This window comes from Dromiciops gliroides, chromosome 2 (genome assembly GCF_019393635.1).
Source record: "Dromiciops gliroides isolate mDroGli1 chromosome 2, mDroGli1.pri, whole genome shotgun sequence".
NCBI lineage: Eukaryota > Metazoa > Chordata > Mammalia > Microbiotheria > Microbiotheriidae > Dromiciops > Dromiciops gliroides.
In genome coordinates this window covers 81,553,862-81,580,316 of record NC_057862.1, presented here as the reverse complement: position 1 = coordinate 81,580,316, position 26,455 = coordinate 81,553,862, and the positions used below count along the sequence as shown (strand labels likewise).

The following is a 26,455-nucleotide window of genomic DNA, read 5'->3' as shown; positions in this document are numbered from 1 at the left end:
CATCAGTTCATGTTAAGTCCTTCCAGGTTTCTCTGAACTCTGCCTGCTCATCATTTCTTACAGCACAATAGTATTCCATTATATTCATATACCACGACTTGTTTAGCCTTTTCTCTTTATTTATGATCTCTTTGGGATAAAGACCTAGTAGTGATATTGCTGGGTCAAATGATATGCACAACTTTATAGCCTTTTGGGTTATATAGTTCCAAATTGCTCTCCAGAATGGTTGGATCAGTTCACAGCTCCACCAACAATGCATTAGTGTTCCAATTTTTCCACAACTTCTCCAACATTTGTTATTTTCCTTTCTTTTCATATTAGTCAATCTGATAGGTGTGAGGTGGTACCTCAAAATTGTTTTAACTTGCATTTCTCTGATCAATAGTGATTTAGAACATTTTTTCATATGGCAATAGATAGCTTTAACTTCTTCAACTGAAAACTGCCTGTTCATATCCTTTGACCATTTCTCAATTGGGAAATGACTTGTATTCTTATAAATTTGATTTAGTTCCCTATATATTTTAGAAATGAGGCCTTTATCAGAAATACTGGATGTAAAAATTGTTTCCCAGTTTTCTGCCTCCCTTCTAATTTTGGCTGCAGTGCTTCTGTTTGTACAAAACCTTTTTAACTTAATGTAATCAAAATCATCCATTTTGCATTTTATAATATTCTCTATCTCTTGTTTGGTCATAAATTGTTCTCCTCTCCATAGATCTGAGAGGTAAACTATTCCTTCCTCTCCTAATTTACCTATGGTATCACCTTTTATGTCTAAATCATGTACCCATTTTGACCTTATTTTTGTATACAGTGCAAGATGTTGTTCTATGCCTAGTTTCTGCCATACTATCTTCCAGTTTTCCCAGTAGTTTTTGTCAAATACTGAGTTCCTATCCCAGAAGCTGGAGTCTCTGGGTTTATCAAACAGTACATTACTACAGTCATTTACTACTGTGTCTCCTGTGCCTAACCTATTCCATTCATCCACCACTCCATTTCTTAGCCAGTACAAAATAGTTTTGATGACTGTCGCTTTATAATATAGCTTCAAATTTGGTATGGCTAGCCCACCTTCCCGTGCATTTTTTTTTCATTAGTTCCCTTGATATTCTTGACCTTTTTTTCTTCCAGATGAATTTTGTTATTATTTTTTCTAGCTCTACAAAATAATTTTAGGTAGTCTAATTGGTATGGCACTTAATAAGTAAATTAATTTAGGTAGAATTGTCATTTTTATTATATTAGCTCAGCCTATCCATGAGCAATTGATATTTTCTCCCACCCCGCCCAATATAGCTTTAAAAAAAAAAACTTTTTGTATTCCTGCACAAAAATACTACTCTAAAGCTTTGTCATTGTATGAAAGTGACACTGGGTCCTCAAGGCTATTCCAGCAGCCACAAGCTCTAATGGGAACTACCATATTTGAATAGTTTTGGGTACTGGTCATAGCAAAAGATTATGTTTGCTTTCCAAAGACTAAGAACTTTTGTTTTGTTTTATATCTCCAACATTTAGCACAGTGCCTGGCACATAGTCAGCTTATTAATAAATAAGCTTATTGATTTTCTGATTGACCTGTCTAGCTAAGTTAAGCATGAAGAGGCTCATCCTCACCACTGAACCAGATAGTAAGTGATGAATTATTTGACCATGGCAATACATGGAAGAAATTAAAATAAAAAATAGCCCTCAGACCTTAATCCTTCTGCAATGATAGAATCAGAAAGAGGGCAAGAAGTTCTAAAAACCATACAGTTTTTAGACTACTATAAACATCAACACAACTGCTAGTACTCTCAATATGAGTTCCCCAAGGATCAATGAGTCATAATTCTGGCACAGTACTTGATATAGTATTGGAAAAATTAAATCATATTAACATGGACATTCTCACTATAAATGATATCCAAAGATATAAAAAAGTTGCAGGCCACGATGGCAGAGAGAAGCTAGGAAGTTGCCTGAGCTTTCCTGTATTTCCCTCAAAAACATTAAATCAAGCCTCTAAACAGATTCTGGAACTACAGAACCTACAAAAAGAGAGACACAATCCTCCTACTTGAGATAATTTAGAAGACTTCAGGAAAGGTCTGTCTCACCTGGGTACCTGGGTGAAAGGGGAGGGTGGCTCAGCACTACTTGGCTCAGCTGGCAATTCAGCTCAGCACAGCTTGGCTCAGCAGGTAGCTTGACACTGCTGCAACTTGACACAGTTGAGATTTTGACAGCTGAGAGCAGTAAGAAGCTTGCAATAGTGAACCTTATGCCCCAGGAGCAGACTTCAACTTTATAAGTTTAAAAATAGGCTACAACATGAGCAAGAAACAAAAAAGGACCCTTACCATTGATAGCTTCTATTGTGAAAGGGAAAACCAAAACTCAAACTGAGATAAGTTTGTCAAAATGCCTACAAGTGAAGACTCAAGTGGGAAGATGATCGTCTCAAGACAAAAAAAACCTTCTTTGAAGAGCTCAAAAAAGCTTTTAAAAAACAAATGAGAGGGGCAGCTAGGTGGTGCGGAGGGTAGAGCACCGGCCCTGGATTCAGGAGTACCTGAGTTCAAATCCAGCCTCAGACACTTAACACTTACTAGCTATGTGACCCTGGGCAAGTCACTTAACCCCAATTGCCTCACTAAAACAAACAAACAAACAAACAAATGAGAGAGGTAGAAGAAAAAATGGAAAGAGAAATGAGAGTTACACTGCAAAAAGAAGCACAAAAACTGAATGAGGAAAACACTTCCTTAAAAAATACAACTGGCGAAATGAGAGGAAAAAAATGGCCAAATGAGAGAAAAAAAATGGCCAAATGGGAGAAAAAATTGAACAAATGGGAGAAAAAAAATGGCCAAATGGAAAAAGAGGTACAAAAGCTTACTGAGGAAAATAATGCCTTAAAAATTTTAATTGGGCAGATGGAAACTAATAACTCCATGAGACACCAAGAATCTGTTGAGAAGAATTAAAAGACTGAAAAAAATAGAAGAAAATGTGACATATCTCATCGGAAAAACAACTGACCTGGAAAATAGATCCAGGACAGATGATCTGAGAATTATTGGACAACCTGAAAGCCATGATCAAGAAAAGAGTTTAGACATCATATTCCAGGAAATTATCAAGGAAAACTGCCCTGAAATTGTAGAATAAGAGGATAAAATCATCTTTGAAAGAATCCACCAATCACCTCCTGAAAGAGACCCCAAAAAGAAAACTTCAAGGAATATTGTAGCCGAACTCCAGAATTATCAGGTGAAGGAGAAAATACTCCAAGCAGCCAGAAAGAAACCATTTAAATATCATGGAGCCACAGTCAGGATTGCACAGGACCTGGCAGCTTCAACATTAAAGAATCACAGGGCTTGGAATATATTTGGGAAAGCAAAGGAGCTTGGAATACAACCCATAATCAACTACCCAGCAAAACTGATCATTCTCTTTCAGAGGAAAAGATGGACATTCAATGAAATAGGAGACTTCCAAGGCTTCCTGAGAAAAAGACCAGAACTGAACAGAAAATTTGATCTCCAAATACAAGACTCAAGAGAAATATAAAGAGATAAACAAGTTGCAAGGGGGGGGGGTGGATGTTATTCAATGATGTTAAACTGCTTGCATCCCAAAAGGGAGGATAATACTTTTAACTCTTAGCATCTGTATCTCTGTTAAGGTATTATTATTAAACTGACTTTGATGTGATGATATAAAGAAACTTAAGGGGAAGAATAAAAGAAGACTGGGGCGGGGGGGGGGGGGGCAGCTGGGTAGCGCAGTGGATGGAGCGCCGGCCCTGGAGTCAGGAATGCCTGAGTTCAGATCCAGCCTCAGACACTTAGCACTTGCTAGCTGTGTGACCCTGGGCAAGTCGCTTGGCCCCGGTTGCCTCACTAAAAAAAAATTAAATTAAATTAAAAATTAAAAAAAAAAAAAAAGAAGACTAGGGGAAGGAGAAGACCAGGGAAGTAGAATGGGATTAATTACATCATATGAAGAGGCACAAAAAGAACCCATTACAATAGAGGGAAAGAAGGGAGGGGCGAGCATTGTTTCAACCTTACTCTCATCAGATTTGGTTCAGGGAGGGAATAAAATACACAATAAAATAAAATAAAATACACAAAAGGAACATAGCTTACTTTTTAAGGAAACAAAAGGGGAAGGGGAAAGGGGTGGTATTGATAAAAGGGAGGGCAGAAGGGGGAAGGGACAAGAAGAAGAAGGGGAACTGATAAAAGGGAGGGCAGAGTGAAGGAGGCAGTGGTTAGAAGCAAAACCCTGGTCAAGGGGCAGCTAGGTGGTGCAGTGGATAGAGCACTGGCCCTGGAGTCAGGAGGACCTGAGTTCAAATCTGGCCTCAGGCATTTAACACTTACTAGCTCTGTGACCCTGGGCAAGTCACTTAACCTCAATTGCCTTACCAAAAAAAACAAAAAACAAAAAAAAAACCCACAAAAAACAAAACAAAAAAGCCCAAAATACTGGTCAAGAGGAATAGGGTGAAAGAAGGAAAAAGAGTACAAACAAAGGGAAAAAGAGGGTGGAGGGAAATAAACAGTTAATAATCTTAACTGTGAATGTGAATGGGATGAAATCTCCCATAAAATGGAAGTGAATAAGGGGGTGGGGCTGCGCCTACTTCTCTGCTGCCTCAGCGTGCTGCATCCTGGTGGGCAAGATGTTGGCTTCGCAGGTGCCAGAGCTAAAGCAGATCAGCCGCTAGGAGGCTATGCTTCTCAGACCGGGCTGGAGCCACTCTTGCCACACCATGATGTATGCGGCCAATCCCGGACAGTTGTTCAGGCGGGTCCCTATGCGTTTCTCAGTTCTGGTGCTGGGCCTGGTCCGGGTTCCCCTGTACACCCAGAAGGATCGAGTTAGTGGGTTCCCCAACTTCCTTAGCAATGCCTTCATCAGCACTGCCAAGCACCAGCTGCTCTTTGCCCTGAAGGTGCTGAACATGATGCCTGAGGATAAGCTGGCTGAGGCCTTGGCTGCTGCTACTGAAAAACAGAAAAAAGCCTTGGAGCAACAGCAGACAGCTTCATCATGAAGCTATACAGTCTCCATCCCTTAGGCTGGGTTCTCTTTTCCTTGCCCCATCTTTTTTTCCAATTTTTCTATACCCCGGGGGCTGAGAAAAGACTCGAGATCATTATCCTTTAGAGGTGCGGGGTTTCTTCCCCTTTCCCCCCATGACTGAAAAGGGGTGTATTTCATTCCCTTCTCCAAAAAAAAAAAAAAAGGAAGTGAATAGCAGAGTGGATTAAAAATCAGAATCCTACAATATGTTGTTTACAAGAAACACATTTGAAGCAGACACACAAAGTAAAGGTAAAAGGTTAGAGCAAAATATATTATGCTTCAGCTGACATCAAAAAAACAGGGGCAGCAATTCTTATCTCAGACAAAGCTACAAAGTTGCTATCTGTAAGGTGGCTAAAATTCTAGCTAAACTGTCTAAAAACCTAATGAGTGGTCACCATAAATTATAAGCTTTAGCAAGAGTTTAGACTTTTAAGTATTTATTAAGGAGCATAAGAATTTGGTGAGGAGAGAGAAAGAGGTCAGGATGCCTTCATCTATCTATCTAAGGGAACCAGCATCTCTCCTCTACTCCACACGAGGTCCTGGCAAAAGAAAGAGCCCCTAGCCCCTTCTTTGTCCGAGAAGCCTCCTGCAAAAACAGAAACAGGGTCGTACACACACACACACACACACGCACACACACACACACACACACACACACACACACACACACACACACACACACGCAAAACTCCAAGCAAATTGGAGCTGGTAGCTTTGACTGACAGTACCCATGAGCAAATGTCACTTCCTGATGCCAAGGCCACATGGCTTGTCCTCAGGCCCGAGCTCACAAAATGTTCCTTCCAGCAGGGGGCGCTATTCCAACTCTCACAAATCAAAAGCAAAAATAGATCTAATTAAAAGAGATAAGGAAGGAAACTACATCTTGCTAAAAGGTATGATAGATAATGAAGTAATATCAATACTAAACATGAATGTACCAAGTGGTATAGCATCCATATTCTTAGGGGAGAAGTTAAATGAGTTATAAGAGGAAATAGACAGCAAAACTATACTAGTGGGGGATCTGAAACTTCCCCTGTCAGAATTAGATAAATCTAACCACAAAATAAATAAGAAAGAAGTTAAAGTGGTGAATAGAATATTAGAAAAGTTAGGTATGACAGATATCTGGAGAAAACTGAATGGGGATAGAAAGGAATATACCTTTTTCTCAGCGGCACATGGCTCATACTAAAAAATTTACCATGTTATTAGGGCACAAAAACCTTATAGTCAAATGTAGAAAGGCAGAAATAGTAAATGCATCTTCTCAGATCATGATGCAATAAAAATTACATGTAATAAAGAGCCATGGAAAGGTAGACTGAAAATTAATTGGAAACTAAACAATCTCATCCTAAAGAATGAGTGGGCCAAACAACAAATCATAGAAACAATCAATAACTTCATCCAAGAGAATGACAATAATGAGGCAACATACCAAAACCTATGGGATGCAGCCAAAGCAGTGCTTAGGGGAAATTTTATATCCCTAAATGCTTCCATGAATAAAAAAGAGTAAGAGGAGATCAATGAATTGGGCATGCAACTAAAAAAGCTAGAAAAAGAAGAAATTAAGAATCCCCAACTAAATACTAAATTAGAAATCCTGAAAATCAAAGGAGAAATTAATAAAATTAAAATGAAGAAAACTGGAAAATTAATCAATAAAACTAAGAGCTGGCTTTGTGAAAAAAAAAACACAATAAAATAGATAAACCTTTGGTTAATTTGATTTAAAAAAAAAGAAAGAAAACTAAATTACCAGTATCAAAAATGAAAGGGGTGATTTCACCACCAATGAAGTAGAAATCAAAGCAATAATTAGGAGCTATTTTGCCCAACTGTATGCCAATAAATTTGACAATCTAAATGAAATGGATGAATATTTGCAAAAATACAAATTGCCCAGGTTAATTGAAGAGGAAATAAAATCCTTAAATAGGCCCATTTTAGAAAAAGAAATTGAACAAGCCATTAATGAACTCCCTAAGAAAAAATCTCCAGGGCCAGATGGGTTTACAAGTGAATTCTACCAAACATTTAAAGAACAATTCATTCCAATACTATACAAGCTATTTGGAAAAATAGGTGAAGAAGGAGTTCTGCCAAATTAATTTTATGACTCAAATATGGTGCTGATACCTAAAGCATGCAGAGCCAAAACAGAGAAAGAAAATTGCAGACCAATTTCCCTAATGAATATCGATGCAAAAATCTTAAATAAAATATTAGCAAGGAGATTACAGCAAGTGATCACCAGGATAACACACTGTGACCAGGTGGGATTTATACCAGGAATGCAGGGCTGGTTCAACATTAGAAAAACTATTAATATAATCAACCACATCAATAACAAAACTAACCAAAATCATATGATTATCTCAATAGTTGCAGAGAAAGCTTTTGACAAAATACAACACTCATTCCTATTTAAAAAAAACTAGAGACCATAGGAATAGGTGGAGCTTTCCTTAAAATCTTAAGCAGTATCTACCTAAAACCATCAGCAAACATATGTAATGGGGATAAGTTAGAGGCATTCCCAATAAGATCGGGGTGAAACAGGGGTGTCCATTATCACCTCTATTATTTAATATTGTACTAGACATGTTAGCTATAGCAATAAGAGAAGAAAAAGAAATGAAAGGAATTAGAATAGAAAAGGAGAAAACAAAACTTTCACTCTTTGCAGATGATATAATGGTATACTTAGAGAATCCTAAAGAATCAACTAAAAAACTGCTTGAAACAATTAACAACTTTAGCAAAGTTGGAGGATATAAAATAAACCCACATAAATCATCAGAATTTCTATACATGACCAACAAAGCTCAGCAGCAAGAGATAGAAAGAAATTCCGTTTAAAGTAACAGTAGACAATATAAAACACTTGGTAGTCTACCTGCCAAGACAAGCCCAGGAACTCTATGAACACAACTGAGAAACACTTCATACAAATAAAATCAGAGTTATGTAATTGGAAAAATATCAATTGCTCATGGGTAGGCTGAGCTAATATAATAAAAATGACAATTCTACCTAAATTAATTTACCTATTCGGTGCCATACCAATCAGACTATCTAAAAATTATTTTACAGAGTTAGAAAAAATCATAACAAAATTCATCTGGAAAAACAAAAAGTCAAGAATATCAAGGGAACTAATGAAAAGAAAATGCATGGGAAGGTGGGCTAGCCATACCAAATTTGAAGCTATATTATAAAGCGACAGTCATCAAAACTATTTTGTACTGGCTAAGAAATAGAGTGGTAGATGAATGGAATAGGTTAGGCACAGGAAACACAGTAGTAAATGACTATAGTAATGTACTGTTTGATAAACCCAGAGACTTCAGTTTCTGGGATAGGAACTCAGTATTTGACAAAAACTACTGGGAAAACTGGAAGATAGTATGGCAGAAACTAGGCATAGAACAACATCTTGTACTGTATACAAAAATAAGGTCAAAATGGGTACGTGATTTAGACATAAAGGGTGATGCCATGGATAAATTAGGAGAGGAAGGAATAGCTTACCTCTCAGATCTATGGAGAGGCAAACAATTTATGTCCAAACAAGAGATAAGAGAATATTATGAAATGCAAAATGGATGATTTTGATTACATTATTTTTAAAAGGTTTTGTACAAACAGAAGCACTGCAGCCAAAATTAGAAGGGAGGCAGAAAACTGGGAAACAATTTTTACATCCAGTATTTCTGATAAAGGCCTCATTTCTAAAATATATAGGGAACTAAATCAAATTTATAAGAATACAAGTCATTTCCCAATTGAGAAATGGTCAAAGGATATGAACAAACAGTTTTCAGTTGAAGAAGTCAAAGCTATCTATTGCCATATGAAAAAATGCTCTAAATCACTATTAATCAGAGAAATGAAAATTAAAACAACTTTGAGGTACCACCTCACACCTATCAGATTGGCTAATATGACAAAAAAGGAAAATAATGAATGTTGGAGAAGTTGTGGAAAAATTGGAACACTAATGCATTGTTGGTGGAGCTGTAAACTGATCCAACCATTCTGGAGAGGAATTTGGAACTATGCCCAAAAGGCTGTGGGACTGTTCATACCCTTTGACCCAGTGTTACCACTGTCTGTATCCTAAAGAGACCATAGAAAAGGGAAAAAGACCCATATGTTCAAAAATATTTATAGCAGCTCTCTTTGTGGTGGCAAAGAATTAGAAATCAAGGGAATGCCCATCAATAGGGGAATGGCTAAACAAGTTGTGGTATATGAATGTAATGGAATACTATTGTGCTGTAAGAAACAATGAGCAGGAGGAGTTCAGAGAAACCTGGAAGAACTTACATGAACTGATGGTGACTGAAAGGAGCAGAACTAGAACACTGTACACAGTAACAGCAACATTGTGGGATGAACAATGGTGATAGACTTGGCTCTTCTCAGCAGTGCAACGATCCAAAACAGTCTCAAAGAACTCATGATAGAAGATGTTCTCAACATCCAGAAAAAAAAAAAAACCACTGTGAATTATGAATGCAGATTGAACTGTACTGTTTCTACTTCTGGACTGTTTTTTTTTCCTTCTTTTTTGAGGTTTTTCCCTTGTGCTCTGATTCTTCTTTCACAAGATGACTAATGTAGAAATATGTTTAATGTGATTGTACATATACAACCTATATCAGACTGCTTTCCTTCTTGGGGAAGAGGAAGGGAAGGTAGGGTGGGAGAAAAAAAAATTTGGAACTAAAAATCCTGTGAAAAGAAATGTTGAAAACTATCCTTATATGTAACTGGAAAATAATAAAATACTTAAAAAACAAATAAGTTGTAGCTGAATGGAAGGAGGTCTTACAGAAACACAACAGTTGGAAACCGGGTTTTATGTTTATGTTTAAAGGCAGTGAGAAACATCCATTTCATGGACAACTGTTCTTCTCACACGGTACTACTTTGAGCATAAGCAAAAAGACCACCATGATAGTAAATGAAGCTTATGTGCCAAAGTTAGTTGCAGACACTGGGAATGAAGAGAAAATACATGAAAAATGTGACAAGATACTCCAAATTAAATGAACACATACTTCAATATTTCATGACTTCAATTCATAGCCAGGCACAGGGCAGGACTGTGAAAAATATGTTACAAATCATGGCTTGGGGCAGCTAGGTGGTACAGTGGATAGAGCACTGGCCCTGGAGTCAGGAAGACCTGAGTTCAAATCCAGCCTCAGACACTTAACACTTACTACCTGTGTGACCCTGGGCAAGTCACTTAACCCCAATTGCCTCCCTAAAAAAAAAAAAAGAAAAAGAAAGAAAGAAAGAAAGAAAGAAAGAAAGAAAGAAAGAAAGAAAGAAAGAAAGAAAGAAAGAAAGAAAGAAAGAAAGAAAGAAAGGTAGAAAGGAAGAAAGGAAGGAAGGAAGGAAGAAAGGAAGAAAGAAAGAAAGGAAGAAAGAAAGAAAGGAAGAAAGAAAGAAAGGAAGAAAGAAAGAAAGAAATCATGGCTCAAGGTCTAAAAACAAAAGAGGCCCAAGGCTTATGAACTATACAAAAACCTGCACATATATTACAAATAATTTTTTCATAAAAATAGTAAGACGGTATTTGACAACATATAAAATGAAACTGACTATACCCTGGGCAGGAAAAACCAGTTCCTCTGTAGGAGTCATTTCTAAATCACCCAACTTTTTATATTAAAACCATGGACTTGTGAAAATAAAGGTTAAAATTAACATTCAATTAGAATAACAAAAAGAAAAGCTATAATATGCTACCAAACTGCTTTTTTTTTGTCTATTGAAAAACTATTATTGTAGGAAAATGGGAAAGGGATAAAAGAATTGATATCAACATGAATATTCACCACTAATTATAGACATTTAACTGAGGAAAAGCAATTGCTACAACTGGGAGGCCAAAAGAGTCAAGCAATTATCTCATCCGACACAATCTCTTTGCCAAGCAGACAGACATGGCATCTAAGAGCAACATCAATTTACAATATAAATTCATTTGTAAAATTGTGAGGAAGACATCCTCACAATTACCTAATAAAAGGTAATAGAGAAAAAAAAAATGAGTTTACAGAAAGCCTGGCACTAAATCCAATTAATCCAGATCATTCAAGGAGTACTTAAGGATGAAACAGGAAAGAGAACAGACAAAAAATAGAAATATCTGTCAAGATTTTTATAAAATATTTTCTCTACTAATAAGGGTGGAGCCACATCATTGTACTCTAAACATCACCATCGCTGAGGTGTTATATAAGTTTGTCTGGCAATCCTTTGATTATTAATATCAGAGCAATCATAAAACAGAGAGACATACTTGCAAAAAGGGTACCTTCCTCATGAAGGGCATCCAGTGCAAAGTCCAAATGGGAGAGGTTCTCTCTATAAATGATTAGGTTCTCCAGATGCCCCTGTTTGTAGATGACCCTGTGACTGATGGCATCAAGCCCTGAAATATTAGAGAGCTTCTTAAATGAAATCCATAATCATTCAAGAGTTTGGCCTAACTGTTCACAAAGGAAAAAACAAACAAAAAAACTCAAGTGCATAAAGAATGCTTATTTTGTCCAGATTATTAAATAGCTATACGGACAACTCATAAAGGTTGGCCATCAGTAGATATAACTTAACACAGACACTGCAGCTAGGTAAGAAATTGAATAGGAAGAAGAGAACAGGCTGCACTGCATTTGGAAAATTGTGCAGTAGCTTCAATCACTCCAAGCTTCTCTAATACAAAAATCCATCTTTTTAATACCAATATTCTTCCAGTAAAGTAATATGGTTTCAAATCACATAATACTGTACAACCTCTGAGAAATTAAAATTACAGGGTACCAAAGGGCAATGAAGATACATGTGGTGGATGAAAATAGACCACAGCATATTTCTTTTTTTTTTTTTTTTTTTTGCGGGGCAATGGGGGTTAAGTGACTTGCCCAGAGTCACACAGCTAGTAAGTGTTAAGTGTCTGAGGCTGGATTTTGAACTCAGGTACTCCTGAATCCAGGGTCAGCGCTTTAACCACTGCGCCATCTAGCTGCCCCCCACAGCATATTTCTAATGACGAATTGGGCCCATAAAAGATATTATCAAAGACTGGTTTGACCAGAGAAGGAGGAGGGATGTTTATATAATGAGAGTAAGGTAGAATAGATGAAAAAATATATGGGTTGCACTGTCATAACTGGCACATGATGAGAGACTTAGACAAAGTTCCCACCATACTGAGTGGATGCACCATGGAGGATTTATTTAAGGAAATTCAGCCTGGAGAAGAGACTACTTGTGTGGCTAGGAGGGATTAGTAGTATCTTCAAAAATGGGAAAAACTATCTGTTGGAAAAGAGTCTCAGTTGCACTCAGGACTTCCTCTACCATGTTCCAGCTCTTCATCCTGAAGCTCACCTCAGCTTGAGAATCCACACCACAGAAATACCCTGTGAAGCAGCAGCTTCTTCCCTCTGATTGGATGGCTTCTCTTAGAACCTCCATTTAAGGAGGGCACCCTTCTACCCCAGGTTCCATTCCAGACTTACTCTACCATGTTTCTGAACTGAACAGAGTACTTTTGTCTCCTCTCTACTCCCTCCCCTTTTAGCTTCCTTATGTCTTCTCCTATTAGAATATAAACTTCTCAACGGCAGGAACTGTTTTACTTTCTGCTTGTATTTGTATTCCAGAGCTTAGCACAGTGCTTTGCACATAGAAAATATCTAATAAATGCTAGTCGATTGACTGGCAAGGCGGGTATCTTCAAAAATTAAAGAACTACCCCTTGGAAAAGAGGTTAGATATGGGTTTCTGCTACTATTAGTGCCTTTATTCTGAAATTATTTCCAATTTATCTTGCCTTTATTCTTTGTAGGTTGTCTCCCCTGTTAGATTGTGAGCTCCCTGAGGGCAGGGTAACTACTTTTTAACTTTATTTGTATGCCCACCACTTAGTAAAGTGTCTGACACATAATAAAGAACTTAATAAATGCTTGTTGACTTGTCTTGACTACTTGACCCCAGAGGAGAGCTAAGAGGGATAAGTAGAAGTGGCAAGGAGGCAAGTTTTTTACTTAACAGAAGGCAAAACTTCCTAACCATTAGAGGTGTCTAAAAAATATTGATTGGGTACATCAGGGAGTAAACTTCTGTCACCAGAGGTCTGCAGTCAGAGGCTGGATGATGAACCATTCCTCAGAAATCATAGAATCACAAAACTGAAGCTAGAAAGGACCTTAGAAACTATGGTTCAAGTCCCTCATTTTGTACATGAAAAAACTGACACTGAGAGATTAAAGACCTGCCCAATAAACAAGTGGGAAAATATTAATTGCACAGGGATAGGCTGAGCCAACATAATAAAAATGACAATCCTACCTAAATTAATCTATTTATTTACTACCATACCAATCAAACTATAAAAAAATCATTTTAAAGACCTAGAAAAAATAATAACAAAATGCATCTGGAAGAACAAAAGCTCAAGGATATCAAGGGAATCAATGAGAAAAAATACCAAAGAAGGTGGTTTAACCATACCAGATCTCAAACTGTATTATAAAGCAGTAATTATCAAAGCAATCTGGTACTGACTAAGAAATAGAGCAGTGGATCAGTGAAATAGAATAGGCATGAATTGAACTATGGTAAATGACTATAGTAATCTAGTATATGATAAATTCAAAGATTGGAACAAAAATTCATTATTTGACAAAAACTGCTGGGAAAACTGGAAAACAGTATGGCAGAAACTATGTATAGATCAATATCTCTCACCATATACCAAAATAAAGTAAAATTAAGTTCATGATTTATACATAAAGGGTGATAGCATAAGTGAATTAAGAGAGGATGGAACAGTTTATCTGTCAAATTTACAGACAGGAAGAATTTAGAACCAAAGAAGATATAGAACACATTACAAAATGTAAAATAGATAATTATGATTATATAAAATGAAAAAAAGCTTTTGCACAAGCAAAACCAATGCAACCAAAAGCACAAGGAAAGCAGAAAACTGGGAAAGAATTTTTGTAACAAGTATCACTGAGAAAGGCCTCATTTCTCAAATGTATAAAGAACTGCTTCAAACTTATAAGAATCCAAGTCATTCCCCAATTGAGAAATGGTCAAAGGATATGAACAGACAGTTTTCAGACAAAGAAATCAAAGCTATTTATAGTCATATAAAAAAATGCTCTAAATCACTATTAATCAGAGAAATGCAAATTAAAACAACTCTTGGGAATCACCTCACACCTATCAGAGAAGCTAAAATGGCAAAAAAGGAAACTGCTGGATGTTGGAGTATCTATGGGAAAACTGAGAGACTAATCCACTGTTGGTGGAGTTGTGAACTGATCCAACCATTCTGGAGAGCAATTTGGAACTATGTCCAAAGGGCTATAAAATTGTGCATACCCTTTGATTCAGCAATACCACTCCTAGTTTTATATCCCAAAGACATCGGGAAAAGGACCTATTTGTACAAAAATATTTATAGCAGCTCTTTTTGTGGTGACTGAGAACTGGAAATCAAAGGGATGCCCATCAATTGGAGAATGGCTAAACAAGCTGTGGTATATGATTGTAATGGAATATTATTGTGCCATAGGAAACGACAAGCAGGATGATTTCAGAAAAACCTAGAAAGACTTACTTGAAATGATGTATAGTGAAGTGAACAGCAGAAGCAGGAGAACGTTGTACACAGTAACAGCAATATTGTTTTATGAAGAACTGTGAATGACTTAGCTATTCCCAGCCATACAATAATCAAAGACAATCCCAAAATACTAATGATGAAGCATACTATTCAACTCCAGAGAAATAACTGATATTGATTGAACACAGACTGAAGTATACTGTTTTTCATTTTCTTTCTTTTCTTTTATCTGAGTCTTCTTATATAAAATGACAAATATAGAAATGTTTTACATAATTGTACATGCATAACCTATATCTGATTTTTACTGCCTCAGGGAGGGAAGAGAGGAAGGAGGAAAAGAGGGAGAGATAGAATTTGAAATTCAAAATTTTAAATAAAAATGTTAGTTAAAAAAATTTTAATTAAAAATTAATTTCATCATAATAACCCCCCCCCAATCTTCTTAAAAAATACTTGCCCAGGGTAAAAAAGCTGGTTAATATATGAAACTAGATTTGAGCCCAGTCTTTCTGACTCCAAGGCAGGTGTCCAATCCACTACATCATAAATTTGCGTAGTAGTGTAACTGAATGAAATCTGTGATCTCTTCCATCTCTGATATTTTTTCTGATTATGTGACTCAGGGATTTATCCCATATCCTGGTTAAGTTGAACAAAAAAACAACTTGGATACTCTTTTGGGAAGATCTGGCTTCTAAATCTTGGAAACCAATCCCATGAACTAGCATTCTTTGGCGATTGTTGTGTTCCACGAGTAAAGATCCCTATTAAAAAAGATGGACCTTTGTTTCAAGGAGAAGCTTATGGTCATTAAAAATTCTTGATACTTTATCCACAGTAATCCATTCCACTCTTTTCCTGGTCAATTCTAGGTCTACCCACACTGTTTGTCCAAGTTCTATGTACTGACAGACCAGTTCTATGGGTTCTCCATCCAACTGCATATCATGGAGAGTTGCCTGGGACACTGAGAAGTTAAATGGTTTGCCACAGTCACAGAACCAGTGACAGGCAAGACTTGAACTTAGGTCTCCTTGACTCCAAAATTAACTCTACATGATGCCACACTTCCCTTCAATGTTTTAAAATATTTAATCACCTATGGCATTCTTCTCCAAACTATTTCTTCCCCAAATGCTTTGTCCATATTTCACATCAGTCAGCCAACAAGCCTTTATTGAGTGTTTGCTATGTGCCAGGCACTGTGCTAAGCCCTAGGGATACAAAGAAAGGCTAAAACACCATAAAACATATGATAACTAAGTATATAATGATAGATAGATATGAAATCTATTAGCTGGCAATTCTTCCAGCCACAATGTTTATTTTTCCCAGGAAGTCCCTACTCTTCCACCACAATGTGACTTAGGGTTGACACTAGGTTCTCACAGGCTGTGCCACTAGAGTATAACTTGCCAAGTCCAACTAAGATGGAAAGGCTTTTAATAATGGACTGTATCCGAGGGCGGCTAGGTGGCGCAGTGGATAAAGCACCGGCCTTGGATTCAGGAGTACCTGAGTTCAAATCCAGCCTCAGACACTTGACTTACTAGCTGTTTGACCCTGGGCAAGTCACTTAACCCCCATTGCCCAGCAAAAAAATAAATAAATAAATAATGGACTGTATTCATCTGAGTATGAAGCTAGCTAAGTTCAGGAGACTTGTCACTAGGTAGACAACTTGTAACTAGGAAGATGTGATAGAAACAGCACTGGCTTCACAGAACCTGGTTTCAAATCTCAGCTCTAGTGTTTATTATCTATGGGACCCTAAGCTAGTTAGTTCATCCCATGGACCTCAATTGTCTCAACCATAAAATGAAGTGAATGAACGAGATGTTCTCCGAGATCCCTTCCAACGCTACCTAGAAGACAAACCAACAAGTAATAAAATTTTTTGGCCAGCACAACTCATAAAGACTGTCTATCAAGGCACGGAGGAGGAGCGATCTCCTGTGGCGGAGGTCTGACCCTAACCCACACTGATAAAACCACAGTTTCTTGAAATAGTCAAGAAAATATCTATTCCATAATTAGACATGTAGTGGATAAACTACCAAAGGGGAAAAAACCCTAGTTCAGATGGATTTACTGCTGAGTTCTGTCAAATTGTTAAAGGATAATTATCAATTGCATTTATTAAGCACCAATTCCATGACAAGCACTGTGTTTGGTGTTGGGAATGGTGTCGTTCAGTCATTTTCAGTCCTGTCTGAGTCTTCGTGACCCCATTTGGGGTTTTCTTGGCAAAGATACTGGAGTGGTTTGCCATTTCCTTCTCCAGCTCATTTAATATCTGAAGAAACTGAGGTGAACAGTTAAATGACTTGCCCAGAATCACACAGCTAGTAAGTATCTGAGGCCAAATATGAATTCAGAAAGATGAGTCTTCCTGACTTCAAGCCAGGTACTCTATCCAATGAATAACCTAGCTGCCCAGTGCTAGGAATACAAGGAGTAAAATGAAAACAGTCTGTCTTCAAGGATCTTACAATTTGGTTAAACGAGACAACATATATATACATATGTATATGTGTATGTATATATTTATGTATGTAAGTGCATATAAATAAATACTAAGTGATGGGGGAGGAGGGGAGAAGAGTAGTTGGGGAAATGAGGAAAGGCCTCGTATGGATGATGCTCAAGCTGAACCCCAAGAAAACAGTGGATTCTAAGGGATGGAAGTAAGGAGTAAGTACATTCCAAACATAGGAGTTTTTATTTGATTCTAAAGGTAATAGAGAACCACTGGAGTATACTGAGTAGGGAAGTGATAGAGTTGGATTTATGGTTTAGGAAAATCCATTTAATAGCTTTTTGGAGCATGGATTGCAGTGGAGAGCCCTGAAGCAAGGAGATCAATTGGGGCGGGAGGCGGGGGGGGGGCTACAGCAATAATAGAAGTAAGAGGTAATAAGCACCTAAACCAGGTTGAGATGAGTATAGATACAAGCAGAGACAGAAATACAAGATGTGGTAACCTAGTGGATAGATGGAATGAGTAAGAATAAGAAGGTGAAGATACCACAAAACAGAACATGGGTAAAGGAAAGATAATGATTTTGGTTTTAGACACATGGTATATCTGTACTATATGAATTAAGAATTAAGAGATACTATCTATACTGTATGAGTGCGTATAATATCTATATTAGATGACTTAAGGAAGAAAACACTCTACCAAATGTCTTATGAGATATGGTCCTAAAAAAAAGAAGGATAAAGCAAAGATAGAGGACTTAAGATCAGTTTCACTAATGATAATCAATTGTAAAAAAAAATTTTAAATACTGACAAAAAAACTGTAGGGATCTATTTTTTTTAAGTATTGACTGTGGGGGGCAGCTAGGTGGCACAGTGGATAAAGCACGGGCCCTGGATTCAGAAGGACCCGAGTTCAAAGCCGGCCTCAGCCACTTAACACTTACTAGCTGTGTGACCCTGGGCAAGTCACTTAACCCCCACTGCCTCTCAAAAACAAAACAAAACAAAATAAAAGTATTGACTGTGATCAAGTTGGATTTGAACTGTGGATATCAGGATGTTTCAACATTAAGAAAACAATTAACAAACTTTTGATGAAAATGCAACTCATTTATATTTTTAAAACTCTATAAAATATAGGAATAAAAAAGCATTTTTAATATGATAAAGCATATCTAGTTAAGAGGCAGCATGGTATAGTGGCTAAGAGCTAGCCTCAGAGCCAAGAAGATTTGGGTACAAATTCTGCTACTCATTGACATAGCTGTATAACTCCAGGCAAGTCACATAACCTCTTGGGGCTATAGGTGACTCCTTAATACAGAAGTTCTTAATTACTTTCTTTCATGAACCCCTTTGGAAGTAAGGTAAATCCAGTGAACCCCTCCCTATTCCAATCAAAGCTAATATCATCTATAAGGGGAAAACAATATTAGTTCTAATAAATACAGGGAGGAAGCGATGATGCTCCACTTGTCTCCACTGTTATCTGAGATAGAACTAGAAATACTAACTTGTAATAGACCAAGATAAATAAATTAAAGGTATAAACCCTGTCAAAGATAAAACTAGATCTAATTGTTGTTGGTGGTGATGATTTATATAAAAATACCCAACAATCAACAAAGAAATTAATGATAAAATTAATAGAGTAAAGCCAGCTGGTGGTGCAATAAATAGAATGCTGGGTCTGGAGTCAGGAAGACCTGAATTTAAATCCAGCCTCAGACACTTATTAGCTGTATAACCCTGGGAAAGCCAATTAACTCCTGTTTACCTCAGTTTTCTCAGATATAAAATGGGGATAATAATAGCACCTACCTTGTAGGGTTGTTCTGAGGATCAAATGGGGTAATATTTGTAAAAGTGCTTAGCACAGTGCCCAGCATATAGTAGGAACTCTGTAAATGCTTATTTCCTTCTCTCTTCTCTCCCTAGAGTGACCAAATTTTAAAAAAAACTCACGCATCAAAAGTATTTCTAAATAGCAATAATAAAATTATAAATCTAAGAGGAAATGATAGAAAGGGAAGTATCATTCAAAATAACTAAAAAATGTATAAAACACCTGAGAATCAACTCACCAATGCACACTCTAAAACTTATATAGATACAATTATGAGACTCTTTTTTTTTGTTTTCAACATTTTATATAAGATTTCTAATTTCAAATTTTTCTCTCTCCCTCCCCCCTTCCCCTAGACAGCAGGTAATCTGATATAGGTTATATACATATATATATATATATATGTGTGTGTGTGTGTGTGTGTATAACATTAAACATATTTCTGCATTAGTCATGTTATAAGAGAAGAATCAGAGCAAAAAGGAAAAACCTCAAAAAAAGAAAAACAACAGCACCAAAAACAAAAGAAATAGTATGGTTCAATCAGCATCCATATTTCATAGTTGTTTTTTTTTTTCTGGATTTGTAGAGCCTTTTCCATCATGAATCCTTTGGAACTTTCTTGTACCGTTGTGTTGGTGAGAAGAATCTAGTCTATCACGGTTGATCAACGCATAATGTTGATGATACTATGTATAATGTTCTTCTGGTTTGTTAAAGCTAAAATTCTAGCTAGTCTGTCTAAAATATCTGAGTGGTCGCCAATAAATTATAAGCTTTAGCAAGAGTTAGACTTTTAAGCATTTATTAAGGAGAATAAGAATTTGGTAAAGAGAGAAAGGCCTACATTCATCTATCTTTCAAAGGGAGAGCACATTTCTAGCTCTGCTCTCCGCCAGAGTCCACAGGAAAAAGCCCTAGTCAGAGTGCCAGGCTCCCCCTTCTTCCTCCCACCAGCAAACGTCACTTCCTGACACCAAAGAAAATATGCATGGTCTTGCCCTCAAAGACCTTCACCTCATGGCGGAACTTTTCTACAGTAAGTCTCCAGCAGGTGGTATCATTCCAATCATTACAGGTTCTGCTCATCTCACTTATCATCAGTTCATGCAAGTCCTTCCAGGTTTCTCTGAACTCCTCCTGCTCATCACTTCTTACAGCACAATAGAATTCCATTAAATTCAATTACCACAACTTGTTCAACCATTCCCCAATTGATGGGCAACCCCTCAATTTCCAATTACTTGCTACCACAAAAAGAGCAGCTATAAATATTTTTGTACATGTGGGTCCTTTTATCTTCTCCATGAATGAGAGACTCTTTAAAGAAAAAATGACATAAATAACTAATAGAATATCTGGTGTTCATGCCTAGGCCATATCAAAATGATAAAAAAAAAATGACAATACTACCTAAATTAACAGATTTTGTGCTATGCCAATCCACCTACCAATGAGGATAAGATATAGAATTAGACAAGAAAACAAAATTCATTTGAAGAAAAAAAAAAGGTCCCAAATAAGGGTTCTTAACCTAGGGTCTATCAACTTGTTTTTTAAAAAATATTTTGATAACTATATTTTAATATAATTGGTTTCCTTTGTAATCCTATGTAGTTTATTTTATGCATTTAATAACATTATTCTGAGGAGTCCACAGGCTTCACCAGACTGTCAAAAATTCCCAAAACACAAAAAAAGGTTAAGGATTCTGGATCTAGAATCTCACAGAAAATAATGAAAAAGTAGGAATGAAGAATTACCAGACCTAAAATGACATTATAAAGCAATAATCAGGGGCAGCTAGGTGGCGCAGTGGATAAAGCACTGGCCTTGGATTCAGAGGACCTGAGTTCAAATACAGCCTCAGACACTTGACACTTAATAGCTGTGTGACCCTGGGCATGTCATTTAACCCTCATTGCCCTGCAAATAGAAAAGAAAAAAAAAAGCAATAATCATCCAAACTATGTGATACTTGTTTTTAAAAAAGAAATAGAAAGCAAATCAAACTAAATAAAGGTGAACCAGAAACTGAAAACCAACCAGGAATTCAATAAATCTATTAATTGGGGAAGAACTTCTTATTTGACAAGAACTGCTGGGAAAACTGGAAAATAGTTTGGCAGAAACTAGATTTAAACCAATATTTATATTATATGCCACCAGAAGCTCAAAATGAGTACTTGACCTTAAAAATCACAACCATATATATGAATACAATGGAATACTATTGTGCTGTAAGAAATGATGAGCAGGAGGAGTTCAGAGAAACCTGGAGGGTCTTACGTGAGCTGATGATGAGTGAGATGAGTAGAACCAGAAGAACATTGTACACATATCATCAACATTGAGTGTTGACCTACTGTGATGGACTACATTCTTCTCACCAATGCAATGGTACAGAAGAGTTCCAGGGAACTCGTGATAGAAGAGGATCTCCAAATCCAAGGCAAAAAAAAAAAAAAAAAAAGAACTGTGGAGTATAGATGCTGATTGAACCATACTATTTCTTTTGTTTTGGGTGCTGTTGTTTTTTTTTTTTTCTATTTTGAGGTTTTGCATTACTGCTCTGATTTTTTCTCTTATAACAGGATTAATGCAGGAATAGGATTAATGTTATTATGTGTGTATATGTGTGTGTATAGATATATATGTATATGTATATAGATATATAGATATATAGACATAACCTATATCAGATTACCTGCTGTCTAGGGGAGGGGGGGAGGGAGGGGAGGGAGGGGAGGGGGGGAGAAAAATCTGAAATTGTAAAGCTTGTATAAACAAAAGTTGAGAACTATCTTTACATGTAACGGAAAAAATAAAATACCTTATATGTTAAAAAAAAAATCACAACCATAAAAAATTAGAAGAATATTAAATCAAGTACCTTTCACAGATATGGCCAGGGGGAGAATTCTTAATTAAACAAATGATAGAAGCAATCACTAAAGGTAAATTAATTTCTATTAAATGAAATGGAAATACTTTTGCTAATAAACACACCTAGGATAAAAAGAGAATATGGGTAAGGGGGGGGGGAGTCGGGAGGAGAGGGCAGCGTATGGAATACAGGAACTAGAAGGCTACAGCTTCCAAAGTGCGATAGGAGCAGGACTTAGCCTCAGTAAGACAATATCTTACACCAGGACTTTAGCAGGAGACAAGCTAGAGACCTAATGATTCCTCTCAATAATGCATGAGGTATAAAGCTGGCTCTGGAACAAAGTCCTCACCCAAGAACTGAAACTACAGATATAGGCAAACAGAATAAAACTCCTACCACAATGAAAAATTTCTATGAGTCAACAAAATTCCAAGATAAAATTTCAGGGAAGGAAATAACTCTGAAATAATCATAAGCAGAATCTCAGAAAAAAAATAAAGAATGTATTAACTTTAAGAACTCCAAGAGTAGGGCAGCTAGGTGGCGCAGTGGACAAAGCACCGGCCCTGGATTCAGGAAGACCTGAGTTCAAATCCAGCCTCAGACACTTGACACTAGCTGTGTGACCCTGGGCAAGTCACTTAACCCTCGTTGCCCCACAAAACACACACACACACACACACACACACACACACACACACACACAGAACTCCAAGAGTAGACAGCATAAACAAAGAGTTGAAGCAAGATTTTAAAAAATAAATAAATACAACTACAACACTTGGAAGAAGAATAAACAGATGAGAAAGAAGACAAAAGCATGTCATCAACACCTTGAAAAAGAGAATGGAGAAAAAAACTTCAATAAGACAACAAAAAATATTAGAACAAGATCAAAAGACTAAAATATTAGGGCAAGTGACATCTTATCAAAAACAATTGACCTAGAAAACAGGACAAGGAAAGAGAATTTAGTATTAGACTTTCTGAATTCCATGACCAACCTAAAAAAACTTATATACTACATTTCAAGAAATCATAAAAGAAAATTACTGCCAGGCATAGTGGTATAGGGTTGTAATCTCTGCTGCTAGGGGATGGTAATAGTATTGACCCACTTGAGTTTGAGAGTTGTGAGCTGCAGTAGAGCTAAAGCTGATTGGACATCCACACTGAGTCTGCCACCACAATTTTGAGCCTCCCGGAGTAGGAACAATTTCTGTGCCAGTTAGGAGTGAGGTTGTGCCTGTTGAGTGGCTGCTGCACTTCTAGTCTAGGCAACACAGGAAGTCCCAGTTGGAAAGAGAAAGGAAAGGGGCAAAAGGTGAGTAAAGAGAAAGAGGAAGGGAAAATGCAAGGCCAAGAAGTCTTAGGCCATAGGGTAAAATGAAAATAGAGTCTACTGGTTAGCCCTTGAAAAAATAATCCTGAATTGAACACAGCCATAAATTTTATAGCCCAAAGTCAAAGGTTTCAGGTTTAAGAAAAAAAAATATTGCAATTAGCCAGGAAGAGAGTATGGAACCCAAATCAACAGTACTTAAGGCTTAGGATTAACTACTATAAAAGAAAGAAAAATCTTAGAATGATATACCAATGGGCAAAAGAAAAAGATTTATAATTATGAACAATTTATCCTGAAAAATCAAGTTTAATTCTATGGGGGCAAATGGAACTTTAATAGAATAGAGGATTTTCAAACATTGTTGAGAAAACCAGAGTTTGGCAGAATCTCTGAAACATAAAAGGAGGCAAGTGACAATTAGGTAATAAAATGATAAATAAGAAAGAAGTTTTAAAACTAAATAGAATTTTAGAAAAGTTATATATACTAGATGTTCCATGACTACTGAATGGGAATCATAAAGAGTATATATATTTCTCACCTTTGAATTGTTACCTTTACAAAAACTGGCTATATAATAGAGCATAAAGCAGTCAGAAACAATTACAGAAAATAAAATAAAAAACAAATGGGGGGGGTAGCTAGGTGGCGCAGTGGATAAAGCACCAGCCCTAGATTCAGGAGTACCTGAGTTCAAATCTGGCCTCAGACACTTGACACTTACTAGCTGAGTGACCCTGGGCAAGTCACTTAACCCCCATTGCCCCGCAAAAAATAAAAAAATGGAAAAGGGGGAAACAAAAATTAAAATATTTCTTCCTAAATCTCCTACAGAATATAACATAAATTGTTTAATAAAAACACAAGACAAGAAAGAAGAACTTTGTTAATGTTAGGGAAGTTATCTTCAAATCCTATCTATCTAGCTTAATTTCTAATATATCTAGCTAGAGAAGTTGAGCATGTTTTCTCTATAGCACACTATTATTTGTGAAAGCTTCTCATGGTGACATCAATCTCTCCAACTCTCAGGGTTTGTTTTTTGTTTGTTTTTGCGGCCATCATGCCTACACTGGATATACTCTTCTCCCTTGACCAGTTTAACACAGTTCAACTCCACATTGTTCTCCTAAATCCTTTGCCTCCTTATCCAATCACAGATCTTGTCCTGCCAAGCTTCAGTCTTGGATTAATCCTACTATCCCCTGCCTTTGCTCCTAAACCCTATTCTTCTTCCATACCTTGATCTCCATTTCCTCAAACCCTCACTTCTTTCTCTTCTTTCACACTTCTTCCCTTGCATGAACTATACCCTCCTTCTCTTTTTGCCACATTGGCCTTAACTCTACAAGGGCCTCTTCTCCTGAGGTTCTTGACCTGTCAAACCTAAGTGGTGGAGCACCAAGCCATCTGCTGTCTTTGCTCCTACACATATGCTGCTGAATGAAGCTAGGAAAAAAAGATCATAAAACCATGCTAACTAGGTCCACTACAAATTCATGTCACATAACCTCAAGTACTCACTGCTGAAAGGCAATCAATCCTTTTAAACCTCCCTTATTAACTCACTCTCTCACTCACCACAGTCCCCCTTCCAAACCTTTTTATCCCTTCTCAAGCACCCCATGGCTCCCCTTGCCCCATTCTCCGGGCTGAGAACCTTGCCTCATATTTTACTGAAAACAATTAAGGCCATTTGCCCCTCCTTCTCATCTCTCATTACCTAGATGTTTTCTGACACTCTCTCCTCCTTCACCCATTTCACATAATGAGGTGGCTCTTCTTGCCAAGGTAAATCCCTTTATATATACAAGTGATCCTATATTCCATTCTGTCTTCTCCAGAAATTTGTTCCCTCTATTCTCCCCATTCTCTCATTTATCTTTAATCTCTCCCTATCTACTGGCTGCTTCCTTATTGCCTAAAAACATACCCATGAGGGGCGGCTAGGTGGCGCAGTGGATAAAACACCGGCCCTGGATTCAGGAGTACCTGAGTTCAAATCCGGCCTCAGACACTTGACACTTACTAGCTGTGTGACCCTGGGCAAGTCACTTAACCCCCGTTGCCCTTTAAAAAAAAACCAAAAAAACAAAAAACACATACCCATGTCTCCCCCATCCTCAAAAACCCTCACTTGACCCTTTTATCCCCTCTAGCTATCATTTCATATCTCTCCTCCCTCCTTTAAAAGGCTATCTACAGTGGGCAACTAGGTGGCACAGTGGGTAAAGCACCAGCCCTGGATTCAGGAGGACCTGAGTTCAAATCCGGCCTCAGACACTTGACATTTACTAGCTGTGTGACCCTGGGCAAATCACTCTCATGGCCCTGCAAAACAAAACAAAACACAAAAACAAATAAAAGGCTGTCTACAATAGCTGCCTCCACTTCCCTTCTTCTCACTCTTTTTACATCTCTATAATCTTCTGAATTCATCATTCAACTGAAGAGACTCTCTCCAAAGTTACTTATGATCTCTTAATTGCCAAATCCACTGACTTCTTTTCAGTTCTCATCATTCTTGACCTTTTTATAACCTTTGACACTGTCAGTCACCTTCCCCTTCGTACTCTCTACTCACTAAGTTTTGGTGACACTGCTCTCTCCTAGTCCTACTCTTACCTGTCCAACCATTCTTTCTTAGTCTCCATTGTTGGATCTGCAACCAAGTCATACCTGCTAAACTAGGTTCTGTATGTATTTCCCAAGGACTGGTACTGAGCCCTCCTTTCTTCTATACTTTTTCACTCAGTTAGCTCCTCAATTGCTATGGAGTCAATTATTTTCTCTATGGACATTCATTTATTTAGCCCTACCTTCTCTCTGGACCTCTGGTCTTACCGCTCTATAAGTGCAAATTGGATGTCCCATAGAGATTATAAATTCTATATGCTCAAAACTAAACTCATTATTGTTTCCCCAAAGCCATCTCCCATCCCAAGTTCCCCTTCACTGTTTTGTTTTTGTTTTTGTCTTTTTTAATTTTAGTGAGGCAATTGGGGTTAAGTGACTTGCCCAGGGTCACACAGCTAGTAAGTGTTAAGTGTCTGAGGCCGGATTTGAACTCAGGTACTCCTGACTCCAGGGCCGGTGCTCTATCCACTG

At 37.3% G+C, this 26,455-nt stretch overlaps 1 protein-coding gene and 1 pseudogene across 1 annotated transcript in view; one reads left to right on the top strand and one right to left on the bottom strand.

Moving 5' to 3' along the window:
* Positions 1 to 26,455, bottom strand: part of CPEB3 (cytoplasmic polyadenylation element binding protein 3) — a 256,089-nt gene that overhangs the window by 206,417 nt on the left and 23,217 nt on the right. The window lies entirely within an intron of this gene.
* Positions 4,691 to 5,090, top strand: LOC122743018 (annotated as a pseudogene).